Here is a 14,600-nt window from a genome sequence, read left to right on the forward strand (position 1 = left end):
TTTGCCATTTCCTATTTAACCAACTGCATATGGGCAGAAGCTGGAACACAGAGGTGAAAGAATAAATATCTTTATTTCGCAAAGATGGGTTTTACAATGCACCTACTGGAGCTTCACCTTCAACAGGGTCAGACAACAACTACTAAATAAACAAAACCCTACATTTAATAAAATAAACATATCTAGTGTCACCACATTTCATATTTTGAAAGTTTACTATTCCAAATACTAACCCATCTCTAAACTTGAGTGCAGCACCGTATTCTAAGAAAAAAATCTAAAATATATTTATTCAGAAAGAGTAACAACCTATAAAACTTAACCAGCAGCCAATGTCTTGTCACATCAGGACAAAGTCCAATAAAAAGTGTTCCAAATTTCAAACCGAATTATTTATACATAGAACAATTGAAGTTACAGAAACTCCCAATCCCACAGTGTCTGAAAACTTTTGATCTTAGGGTGCATACATACTTTAAATAAAAACACTAGTAACTGCATGTAAATATTTGAAATATGCACAGATAGAAAACAGTAGCACAACGCAATCTGGTGCAGGCTTGTATTTCAGCAGACCACAAAAAGTTCAGGTGTACATCAAAACACTCCAGCTGGAACTAATTGTTAACAGTTGTTGTGGCACAGCTCTCTAACAAGGGGTGGACACAGGAGCAGAGCAGAAGTACTACATAATACTACAGAAATAACGGGTGACATCTGACAGGCCAAAATTAATTCAGACAGCAGTTATACCTTCGGTAAGGCCACCTCCAGGCAGGCACTAGTTAACATGGATGCAGATGCCACTCTATCCTTAATGGGTGATAGCAGCCCCATAAAAAAAAGTAAAACTGACAGTATCATTCCCTCACAACATGCAACAAAAATGTGCAACAGGAAACTTAGACACACCTATGTTCTAGTTTCAATTGTTAAAACATATACATTTACACAATTACAATAGTCTATATACATTTTTATTCTAAGCTGGCAGGCCATGCTGTGGTTACATTTTAGCTCAGTACTTTACACCTGTACACAAACTTCTGTATGAATCATATCAATATTCACAAATAACAGAATTATTTACAAAATTCCAGATACCTGGGCTGTCAGTATTTCCTTTTGTAACAGCATATTTCCCCCTTTCTCCAATTTTATGCAAACTGAGTTAGTATACATAACAGATTTACATCGGGGGCAGGGGAGTTTCCTCTTCAAACTACTTATTGTATTCTGTTTGCCATTTTTTATAGACATTATTTTGGAGTGCAATTTTGATATTGTTAGATGTTTCAGTTACTGCATTTCTGCAATGGTTTTTGTTTGTACTGTAGCTTTTTTTTAAAACAGGTTTTCACCAAAAATTGATGACAACCCATTTGGATGGGTTGTCACCAAAATAAAATACCTTACTTTACTAGTTGAGCTGTTATCCCTACCATACCAGGCTTAATGTTTGTTGTTATAATATTATCAGAGGTGCAAGAGGCTTGTATGTGCCATCTGAAGAATGAATTGTGTCATTTGATTCAGTTGAAGTCTACCGTTGTTGAAACTAATGTGCAACTTCTGCAGCAGTTTTGTAGTGCTATCTGAGCAGTTAATAAGCACTGAATTATCTTCATTTTTCCTGTAATTATACACCTGTATAATAATGCATATTGTTGGGGGGACATAGTTTGCATGGAGACACAGTGATTAGCCTTACTGCCTCACAGCACCTGCTTCCCCATTCCGTGCTGGGATGCTTTTTCTCTGTTAGAGTTTGTATGACCTCTTTTTGTTTGTATGGGTTTTTACTGGCTGAACACGTTTTGCCATTTACTTCCATATTGCAAAGACTTGCTGTGAACATGAGAGCCTCCAAATGGTCCATAATTATGCATATTGCATTGTGTGTGTGTGTGTGTGTGTGTGCTGACAACATTCCCTGCTCATGAAAAAAGCTACTCCTTTTACACAAGAAAGCAGTAGTTCAAATCAGTTACACCTACATATACTTCTTAGGTAGAAAAAGGTATATAGTTCATTCCATCTAAAGGTGCTTGTTTTATAAAGAACTGTCCACTACTATATTTAATTAATTTTTGTACTGACATAAGCTCCACGGTGAAAATAAGCATTATATTTCTCCTATGCCTTTTGCAAGAACATTTACTCTTACTCACAGGAAAACTTGTTAGCATGTAATTTCCTTGCAGATGTGAAATTGTGTTAAATTTGCAAGCCCTAATGTTATATCTTTTAACTTACCTTTTTTGTGTTAATCTCCTGTATGAAATCTCAATGTAAAAGGATATACACAAACTTGTTTTGAATTATGAATATAATTGTACTGCATCTTATTGCCTATGAAATGGGTAAAATAGGTCAGACAACCAGCTCAACCAATACATAATACTAACGCAGTAAATAGTCAGAAAATGTAACTGTAATTAGTAAGCTAGAAAAGTTCTCTACAATAGTATTGAACCATCAGAACAGATGATACAGGGTCACAAACCTTACCAAAAAGCTGCCACAACAGGAACTCAAAAAGTGGCATAACATGGTGGTGTAGTTATGAGAAAAATCTCTCTAATGTATAGTACCAAGTAACACCAATAAACTATAAAGTACAAAACAAGAATATGTATTTTAATGTTAAAAAGGGATTAAAAGAGCATATATTATTTGTGCAGAAACATAGAGGATGATGATTGCACAGAAGAGTTTGTATAAGGAAATTTGATGAAGGATGTGTGCTCCCAAAAGCCTTACATAATTTTTCATCTCCAAGTACATTACCTTCTGAAAGTGTCAACCCCCGGCCCCGACCCTTCCAAGTTCTCGAATGTCAGCAAATGCTGATGTATCCTGATATTATTAGCTATGTCTGCCAACATGACTGAAAAAACATAGGTATGAAATAGGACATGATTGATATCATCAAGATCACAGGATGGAATAGGAAAATCAGTGGGGCATCGGCAAAATTTTGGTGGGAATACGCCATTTTTTTTTTTTAAGAACAGAAGGAAAGGTAAAGAAAGGGAAAGAGGAGGGGAAGAATTAAAGCAGGTATACCCAATAGAACAGATATCACAACACATGACAAACAAAGTTTAGAAAAAAAACAGTAAGGACAGTTACATTACACAGATGGCACGGGTGATGGGAAGTTGGAAAACAAGGATGGGATGCTTGCCAGCCATGGTGAAATAGAAAAAAACATACCTACTTATGCACTATCAAGTTATGACAGTCATATCTAGATGACCAATGGTGGATGTGTTGGAGGGTAATAAATAAGAATCACAGTACACAGTGGATAAACAAAGCATACTTAGTCTGTAAGCAGTGCCAGTGTAAGGTAAGCAACAACACACATTAGCAAATGCAAATCTAACAATGCTAGCTAACACCAGCAGAGGACAGAACCAAACCTCTAAACATGCTTGTGAAAGGCAAACAACCAAGCACAGTGTCAAACAGGAGTACTACAGCAAAACACCAAAATATCTGCTAAATACACAAGTTGGTATACAGAATGCAAAGAAATGTGTAATGGCATGCATATATGTCACACACATATGCCATTGTTATTAAACAAATCAACTTAATTTTTGCCCCGTCCTCAAGGATACTTGAGATTGATTCAGAATCAGTTCATCTTAATTGCCATATCATTCCCTTCATTTCCAACTTACTATCATCATCACCTCCTCTTATACAGCTAAAAACTCTGTCTATGACAAAAAAATCGAAATCTTTTAATCTTAGAACACAATATTGAGTGTTTATACAGGGCAATAGTAGGGTCACAGACACGTTCCTTCAGTTTATGACTAGTTTCCCTACATAGAATGTTGTGCCATGTATCATTAAGAATAAGGCGAACAAATTTTGTTGATTTGTTTAATAACAATGAAGTAAAAAATACAATCAATATTCTGTATATTTCTCTACAGTTTCATGATTCAGGATCTGATTAATTGTTTCATTCCTTTATTTTTATCATCTATTAGAAGTATATAATATATAAGAGCACTAGATATATACGTGCACACCAGGTATGATTACAATTTATTTAATATTTGCTATGATGGTACAAACATTTGACTGGTTTTATGAAATAATAATGTCGGCTTCATTAATTAGTACTTGATTTCCCTTGAAGGCTAACAACAGATTTTGTTCTGGCATTTTTTTCTGATTTATACAGGAAGCAAAGTTACCACCGGTAGGATCAGGCATTTTTGTGTCTTGACTGGTCTTCAGAATGGTCACCAGATCCGAAGTTGTTTGCATTGTCAGTGATCTGTGTTTTGGTATGCTGTATACATCCTTTCCTCTCATGAATAATAATAAAGCAATGTATTTATCGACCCTTATAATAATTAATAATTTTACATGGTTCTGAAATCGGTTTCCTTCCTTTTCTACTCTGAGATTGTAGCATGTTCAACACAAATCTATTTCAAATATTGAGACTTTATTGTACATTTTCTCTATGTAAACTTAAAATCTTTTTTGTTTTGTTGTAACATATTCCATGTCTTTCACCTTATATGCCCCTCCCTATGATAGTCTGTTTTTTTCTGAAGCCTTGGATAAAGCCACTCAGCTCTTAACTTTTCTCTTGAAATCAGTCTTCTGTTCTACTTCTTTCTTCTTTGCAATAGCTAAAAGTACTTATAGCCATATAAAATGATAAAATAAAATGTACCTGTCAAATTACACATTTCTAATGAATACGAGAACTTACGTCTTTGCCAATTGTTTTTACTGTTATGCACATGGCCTTGAAAGTCATATAGATCTCTGTAGTTCATTTTATCCATTTTCCAATGCTGATTGAAAGGAAGAGAGAGCATACACAATCTCAGTCTATGAAAAATGCACTGGTAGCTTTTCACAGGACTAAAAATAGATATGATAGGCCTGTAAAGTTTCAGCAAGAGTGAGTCCATTGTAATATATCAGCAACTCTCTAGTTTATGAAATTAGAAAGACATTTGTGTAAAGATTCAACTCCCAAGTTAACATTTTTCTGAACCTTTAAATATAAACATTAGTTTGGATTTCCACAAAGAACAGAATTGACAACAGACCAAAGGATAAAAAAACACACAACTTTATTTATGAATAGTTCATGAATCCTTACTGTACAATCTTTGTTTCTTATTTCAGTCCTGACCAATGTCTGTCATGTCTTGTGTCGTATACCAGTCAAGAACTACCACTGTATGTCTCTGAGGAAAAGTAACTCCCACAGCTAATGCGAGTCCCCTTGTATTTGGCAACTGCAAATGAATGCTTCATCATCTGAGAAAAGTCTTTGTCATGGTTGAAGAATATCATTCATCTGACTTTGTGTTTTATTTCTTTAATGTTTAAAATGTCAGAAATGCCAGATCTTTTCAGAAAAGTGATGGACATGCATATTCACATGGTACAGTACTTTACTACATTACAAATCTATTTATCAACATTACACAGCAGCAGAAAGTGTAGGTTGCTTTGCAACCCGAGTTCTACCTGTCCATGTGGAAGATTTCCAGCAGTCCTTATTTTTATACACCCAGCAAAATATCCTAGTGTCATAACTTTCAGAACTGCAAGCTTGCATGTTTAAACGCGTAGTATACTCACTTCGTCCGCACAATTTGAACGTCCTCTGGAATTCAAATTCCCAGCAGGCGCGAAAGACAAAAACGTAAACTATCAGTCACACAGACACAGAAGATGAAAACAGGTTGCAAACACCTGTTGCATCTGTGTGACTGGACGGGATGCAAAGGGCGTTCTTAAAGAGGAACACTCTTAAAAAAAAAAGAGTGATTCAAAGATGGCTGCCATTCTGTGAACACTGCTGAACTGCAGGTCTTCACTTAACCTGAGAAAATCTAAACCCTGAATCGATACCAAGAAGCTTTTAACATCAAATCTTCGATAAAATAACTTCAACTACATTCAACTATCCTGCAATAAGAAGAAAAAACGGGAAAAAAAAACTTATTTAACAGGATTATAATAGATTAGCTAGCTCTGAAGAGAGAAGCAAACAAAGGAACCGTGTGCTTTCTACACTTTAAGTCTTTGTGTTGGAATAAGATGTCAAACGAGGAAAAAAACATGGACATAACCACTACTAAAACAAAACTTTCGGAATTACAGTCACCAGAAAAAGATGTGATTTCTAAAAGACAAAAAATTACTAAAATACAGGAACAACAGAAGCCAAGGACTAAAACTAAATCTGATCAAGCACTAAACATGGAAGATATCAGAAATGTTTTGTTACCCATACAAGAAGCTCTGAAGGAACTGACTTGTCAAATACAAACATTTGGAAATTCTTGTACTCAATTGCTGGAAAGAATGGATAAGACGGAAGCTCGAATTTCTGAAAATGAGGATAAACTAACTTTACTGGCAAAAAAAAACAAATGCACATGATGTGGATATTCAGGCTATGCAAAGCAAGATTACTGACTTAGAAGCAAGATCCAGGAGAAATAACATTATTATTAGAGGAATTCCAGAATCCATTCAGTATAATGAACTAATCCCATCTATAACACAAATATTTGCAGTGCATCTAAATGACTTTGATATGGTGAAACAAATCATTATTGAAAGGGCACACAGAGCTCTGAGAGAGCTACAAGCATCTAATACTCCAAGATCTGTATATGTTAAAATACTTAACTACCAGGATGTTAGAAGAATACTTACTACTGCAAAAAAAAGTGGAGGGTATATCATTTGGAAAAATAATAAAATATCTCTGGCCCAGGATTTACCTTTACAAGTCAGACAAGCTAGACAGTCTTTATCTCCATACTGCAAATTTCTTATTGATAAACAAATTAAGTTTCAAATGAAATACCCTAATATGCTTACATTTACAATAGATAGGACTAAATACTATGTTTCTACCAAAAATGAGGCAAAAAATCTTTTTCTAAAAGTCTTTAAGGGTTTACCTGCATCAGAGGCTTGAAATGAACCTCCGTTGGTACTGGCATGCTCCTGAGGTCGGATCCATTGATTACTGTGCCTCAAGGTCTGGGTAATCCTTTGTTTTCTTTTTGAATGCTTTAGGCCTCTTCCAGAGTAATAAAATTGTTTGTTTTAGCGAATCCTGGTTACCTGCGGCCGTTTCCCAAAGTTTTATGGCTTTTACAAGCTGTTTTCGTCAATGAGAAGACAGGAAATGCCTAGAATGCTGCCGAGGGTGTGGATTTCATTGTGGCACTTCCAGAAGTCCAGCTGCAAAAGCGGTCCCCCATCGCGAGTGTTTTACATGGTTTCCAGGCTTGGTAAACCGAAGGGTACCTCCGTTGGGACTGGCATGCTCCTGAGGTCAGATCCATTGATTACTGTGCCTCAAGGTCTGGGTAATCCTTTGTTTTCTTTTTGAATGCTTTAGGCCTTTTCCAGAGTAATAAAATTGTTTGTTTTAGCGAATCCTGGTTACCTGCGGCCGTTTCCCAAAGTTTTATGGCTTTTACGAGCTGTTTTCGTCAATGAGAAGACAGGAAATGCCTAGAATGCTGCCGAGGGTGTGGATTTCATTGTGGCACTTCCAGAAGTCCGGCTGCAAAAGCGGTCCCCCATCGCGGGTGTTTTATATCGTTTCCAGGCTTGGTAAACCAAAGGGAACTGTTTTAAACACTTTAATGTTTATTTAACACCAAATAATACTGTAGTATGGTAATTTAAACACATAGGAACATTATTTACTTCCCTTTTAGTGTTTAATAAAAACCTTGTAGTTATATTAGTTAAAGAGGGTGCAGGGATTTAGTAATGTTTTATAAAAATATAACTGTTAATATAGTCCTTATTGTACTGTTTAGATGTGACAGTTTATATTACATTAGTTAGATACTGGCGTTTTAGTATAAAACTGTGATGGTTCAAATATATAATCAGGGACTTTAGTAGTTAGATGTATATTTGTTTTAGTATAGGGTTATAATATAGCATGGCTTTTTTTTTTTGTTCTCTATAGGACATATACGTAACAAGAAGGCAACCTTGTCTATATATCAAACTTTTATTTTTTTTTAAAAAAAAAAGGGGGGGGGGAGAACGGGAAAAGGAAAAAAATGACATTTTGACTATAATAATTGATGTATGCGATTTATGTATAGATAGTTAATCAAACTACTAGAACTTTCTTTTTTATAGTAATATTATATTTTCAATTTGATTTGCTTAAACAACAGTTAACCAAGAGATGTAGATCAATGGCAGTGTTTGTTAGGGAATGTTTAGTTTAAACTTTTTCGTAGTTAAGTTAGATCATATAGGTCTTAATTGTGGAACATGTTTGAAATTTTATAATCTGATGCCTTTACATTTGTTTGTTTTCTTGACCCTTTTAATATTCTATGTTACACAAAACCTATATATGTCCTGGTCCGGGGTTAGAGTGGGTATACACTGGTATAGGACGGGATGTAAAGAATACTTCCAGATTATGTATGTCTTTAAAGTCATTTTATTTTTATTCTATGTTTTCCCTCTTAAACTTTTATTGTACAGACAACCCTTTGAATGTGGGAATTAGACTCATGGAACATTAAAGGGCTCCAGAACTTAAAGAAGAGGAAACTATTGTTACACGTATTGTTGCAGGCTAAGGTGTTGTTTATATTACTTCAAGAAACGCATTTAATGAATGATCAATGGGTTGATTTCAAACAAAAGAAGTGGATCAGAGAAGTAGTAGCATCAGAAGGTAAGACAAACAGTGCTGGGGTAGCTATAATTATTAAGAATCAATACAAAGAGAAGATTTTAGATTCTAAAACAGATAAAGATGGGTGATGGTGTTATGTTATTCTTTCGTCCACTCTATTTGATAAACCTATCTTACTTCTAAATATCTATGCACCCTGTAATGATCAACAATTATTCATAACATCATTATATCCAATTTTGACACAATATGATAGATATTATATAATTGTTGAAGGGGATTGGAATGCTTACCAAAAATCCAAAGTTGGATAGATCTTGTCCACAAAGAGCATTTAATAAGCATGCTGTATTAGCACTGAGTGATATTAAGGAAGACTTTCAACTATATGACCCTTTTCATTATTTGAACAATGTCAATAACACAAATAATTATACCTTTTAGTCACCATGTCATAAAATGTGGTATAGAATAGATTTATTCTTGATTTCAAGAACATTGATTAATTTAGAACCTCTAGTTGTTACACATGCACGTTATCTATCAGATCACTCAAAAATTTAGTTAAGTTTTGCTAAGGAAGTAAAGGATACCCTGCGGCAAAGAGGTTATAATTGGTCTCTTAACCCAAATCTCTTGAATAAGGAGGAAATAATACATGAAATCACAAATTACCAGAAAGATTTATTGGATAGTTTAAAGAAACAACATACACCTGGCATTGAATGGGCGACAGTTAAAACACAAATAAGAGGGATCCTTTTGCAAAAAGCTTCTTATTACAAAAAAATACAAAACAGAGATATTCAAAAACTAGAAACAAAAATTAAGATACTTGATCAAGAACTGATTCGGACCTTTAATGCTCAAACAGAGATGGAACTGCTTAAATGTCAAAAGGATCTCTTCTTAATTCAAAATAGTAGATTGACATTTCAGGAACATAAGACATTAGTGAGGTATGCTAATCATGTTCAAACACCATCAAGAGCGTTAGCTAGGATCATTAATCAATCAAAAACAACAGTACAAATTTCAGAAATACAATTTAATAATACAATATATTCTAAAACTGAGGATATCATTAATATTTTTGAGCAGATGTATACTAATATATATGATGGGCAAAATGATATGTCCTCACATAGAACTATTAAACAATTTTTACAAACAATTAACTTTCCAAAAATAGAAGAGAATATTCAAAGTGATTTGATTAAACCGATATCTGAAGAAGAAGTAGTATATTCAACAATTCAACATATGAAATCACATAAGTCACCAGGTCCTGATGGTTTGACAGTGGAATTCTATAAAGTGTTTGCTGATATCTTCGGTAAAATACTTTCACATGTATTTAATTATATAATTAGGAATAAAATTAATGATCCTCATCTTAACGCTTCAAAAACTATTTTCATACATAAAGTTAATTTGGATCCCCAAAACCCTGATAATTATAGACCAATATCATTAATAAATGTAGACATGAAAATTTTAACCTCTATTATAGCATCTAGATTAAAAAAAAAAATCATGACTCATATAATATCTAAGGAACAGGCTGGATTTATGGCAGCTAGACAAGCTAGTGATAATACACTTACACTTCATACTATAATAGCTCATGCTAAACAGAATAATCTTAATATTTATGCCCTTATAAGTGGTGCACATAAGGCCTTTGATAGGGTTGATATAAACTTTTTGTTTGATCTTTTACCATATTTTAATATATCCCAAGAGTTTGTTCAAATGTTACAAATATTATATAGTAAGCCTTATACCACATTGTACATTAATAGAAGTTTCTCTAAAAGAATACAGATTAAAAATGGAACACGTCAGGGCTGCCCTTTGTCCCCTTTACTATTTAATTTTTATCTTGAACCTTTATTCTTATATATCAAGCAGAATCTATACCATAATGCCCCAATAATTTATAGAACCAAAATATTAATGACAGTGTTTGCTGATGATCTCAACATTTATTGTACATCCCCAATTTCAGATACTGAAAAGTTATTAAAGGCTGTAAACAACTTTTCAGAAGTGTCTAACTATAAAATTAATTTGAAATAAAAACAATATTTTCCCTTTAAAAACTCCTAAACCTTTTTCGTTTTTGCCTTTGGTGGGACAGGTAACGTTTAAAAAATATATTAAATACTTGGGTATTGGTTTCTCTACAGATAATAAAGACTTCTACGTTAATAACATTAAAACAGTTTGGGATCAAATAATATCTGACTTTGGGAGGTGGAAAAATTTACGATTACCACTATTAGCAAAAGTTTCAATTATTAAAATGAATGTATTACCATGATTACTATATATTTTTAGGTCTGCTCAAGTAATAATCCCGAAGACATTTTTTAAACAAATTCATAAAGAATTGGCTAAATTCATTTGGGAGCCAAAAAAACCCAGGATATCTTATGATAAATTAATGACCCCAAAAAATAGAGGAGGACTGGAGCTACCCAATTTTGAAATGTACTATCTAATTGTGAACTCTAATAGGATTCTAAGAATTGCTAATTACGATATAACTAGTACCAAGTGGACAGCAACTTGGGTGGTCCTGAATTATAAGTATATCCTAAAGCTGAATATTAATCCTAAACTAATACCCTTTCTAGGAAAAGATACTTTGAAATTATATGGGATTATGGAGCACATTAAAACATATATATTATCTTTACAAAACTTATTTCAATCATTAGATCTGGCTCAATATATGATGGTCTTTCAACCCTTTTACAGGAATTCTAACTTGAGATTGAATAATCAGTTAATTGATCTCAAAAAGTTCCCATTAATAGTTAATTTAACTTTGATTGACATATATAAATATCTTAAATTTTTGGCTAATCAAATAAGACAAGAATTTAATTTACCTAAAAACTATCTTGTTATTTTGAGACAAATTAGAGAACTTTCTATAAGTTACTTTAAAAATTTCAAACCTGAAGATGAGATTATAATTAAATGCTCGGATTTGTGGCAAGCTCTCCAACAAGATATTAAATTTATAACAACAACAAATAAATTAATTAAAGAATTTAAATTTCATGATAAAGTTTTGTTGTCGAAATATTGGGAAGAGAAAATCCCATTGACAGACAAAAGTCATATGTTAAAAGCAATTGACTTGACTATACAATCTATTTCCTTTAAAAAATTGATATATACCCAGATGATGATATGGAATAATACATATTATACACGTCTTAGCCTGCATAAATTTAACTCTAAAAACTCTCCAACTTGTCCATATTGTAAAAACCAACAGGCTGATCTTCTTCACATGTTCTAGAGCTGCAAATGCATATATAAACTTTGGAATTCCCTTAAGATAGAACTTCAGAAGATGGGTTACCAAAGTACAACGTTGTCATGGAAATTCATGATTTTGCAAATTCCTCCAAAAGAACTCCCTAGATCACAAAGTATTATATGTATTATCTTTTTATTACTGAAGCTTTATATAGCTACTAGTTGGTTAGACCCATCTAAAACATCATGGGATAACTTTAGAGTTTTGGCAATAAGGCATATATTAGCTCACAAATTACTTTTGAATCAGCATAATAAAAATATTAATAACCCAAAAGTTTGGGAACAAGTATTTATTTTATTTATTTATTTTACATTTGTTGACCGGGCTAGTCTAACTGGATATATGTCCATTTTCAGTAGAGGCCCGAGGAGAAAAGCTCTGAGACAATAACAAGGACAGAAAAAAAGAAAACATTTATACAAATAATCCGCAAGAAATAGCAATTACAAAAAAAATAATTGTATAGTCCCCAAGGAAAAAAGTTAAATACAAGAATAATTACATGAGTAAACAATTGATTGCCAGTAAAAATAATTTTTTTTGACAGCCAAAAAAGAAAAAAAAATAGTTCTAGTTCAGTTTCTGTAAGCATAAAAATACAAAATAAAAATAGCATAGTGGGGAGATACAAAAAAGAGAGCAAGAAGTTTAAAACATGCCACATATGGAAGGTAGAGGAGTTTCAGCAAAAGAAATCCAGTTTGAAAGTTAGAGTAGAAAGAGGAGAAATAAGTATCAGTCAGGCTGAGAGCAGGGGCAAAGCCATTTGGTTTTAATGAAGTTTTTCAGCTGATTTTTTAAAAGGTCGGTGGAAGTAAGGGATGTGATCTCAGTTGGAAGTTTGTTCCAGGATTTGCCAACTGCGTTAGAGAATAGGCAGTCTCCAGCTTTGTTAAAGGATTTAGTAGTGGCAACTTGTAGTTTTTTAGCTGATGTTAGGGTAGGAAGGTTTTTATAAGAATTTACTAGGTTACATAGTATGGGAGTGTTTGAAGGATGATGTAAAATCTTGTGAATAAAAATGAGTTGCTGGTAAACTAGTTGGTTTTGTACTTCCAGCCATCCGAGATGTCTAAGGTTAAGGCAGTGGTGAGTATGGAAGGGGGCACCAGTGGCAAATTTAGCTATGTTGTTGTAGGTGTTTGCTAGTTTATTTAGATTAGTTTTGGATAGGTTGGTATATATAGGTGAGGCATAGAGTAGGGTGGAAATAAGGTGGGTTTGGGCAATAGAGATCTTTGCTGACTCTGTAAGAAATGGTCTGATTCTGTAGAGGAATCCAAGTTTTCTATTTACTGATTTAATACTAGCGTTAATGTGTGAGTCAAAGATGAGATGGTTATCTATTAATACACCGAGGAGTTTGGTGGTGGTTTCAGGGGCTATTAATGTGCCATTGTTTGATTTTACTGTGAAATTAATAGAGGGGTATTTCTGTGTGGGAGTAAATAGCAGCAATTTAGTTTTTTTAGGGTTCAAGAGGAGACAACGTTGATGGAACCAGTTTTCCACTAGAGTAAAGACAGTTTGTGTGTTAGCCTGTAATTCAGCAGGGGAGGATGCAGCACATACCAGAGTTGAATCGTCAGCATATTGTATGCATGTAGTTAGTGGAAGGGAAGTTTTTAGATCATTAATGAAAATTGTGAAAAGGAGAGGTGCAAGAATGGATCCTTGAGGGATTCCAAGGGTGATAGGAAGCTGAGAAGATAGATTGTTTTCCCAGAGGACTGCTTGTTTCCTGTTTCAAGGTAGGATTGGAACCATTTTACTAGTTGATGATCAAGGGAAAGTGATTCAAGTATACTTAATAGTATTTGGTGGTTAACCATATCAAAGGCCTTTGAGAGATCTATGAAAAGAGCAGAAGATAGAAGATTAGTATTCCTGTTTTTATTAATGCTATCTGTAAAGGATAGAAGAGCTGTTGTGGTACTATGGTGAGGCCTGAAACCATGCTGGCAGTCAACTAGAAGGTTGTTTTGTAGGAGATACTGAAGTAATTGCCGATGGATGCATCGTTCCATAATTTTTGCAAGGTGGGAGAGAAGGGCTATTGGGTGGAAGTTAGATAATTCATTTGAGGTACCTCCCTTATGAAGAGGGATGATATGGGAGATTTTCCAGATGGATGGGACATAAGATTCAGAGATGGTTCTGTTTATTAGGATAGAAATAGGGTAGGCAAGTACACCAGCTGTGACTTGCAGGAATTCAGCTGGGAGCAGGTCAGCTGATGGTGTACATGGTTTTAGTTTAAGAAGCAAGGAGTGTATCAAAGATGTTGGGACAGGTTGAAGGTTAAAAGGCTGGGGTAATTTGGTTAGTGAGGGAAATTTAGTGGTGGAAGTAGGTGGTAAGGTGGTTGCTAGTGCTTGCACTGTTTCAGAGAAATATTTATTAAAGGTGTTGGCTATATGGCTGGGAGAGGTTTGGGTTAGGTTTGAGGGGGTAGGTGTTTTGGACTGTCCTGGGTGGAGTAAGTTGTTGATACCTGACCAAACATATTGCAGATTATTTTGTTGGTTTTGTTGGAATTTGAGGTAGAAGTTTTTTTTT

The sequence above is a fragment of the Protopterus annectens genome, chromosome 13.part0 (genome assembly GCF_019279795.1).
Source record: "Protopterus annectens isolate FY-2018-M chromosome 13.part0, PAN1.0, whole genome shotgun sequence".
NCBI classification, from domain to species: domain Eukaryota; kingdom Metazoa; phylum Chordata; order Ceratodontiformes; family Protopteridae; genus Protopterus; species Protopterus annectens.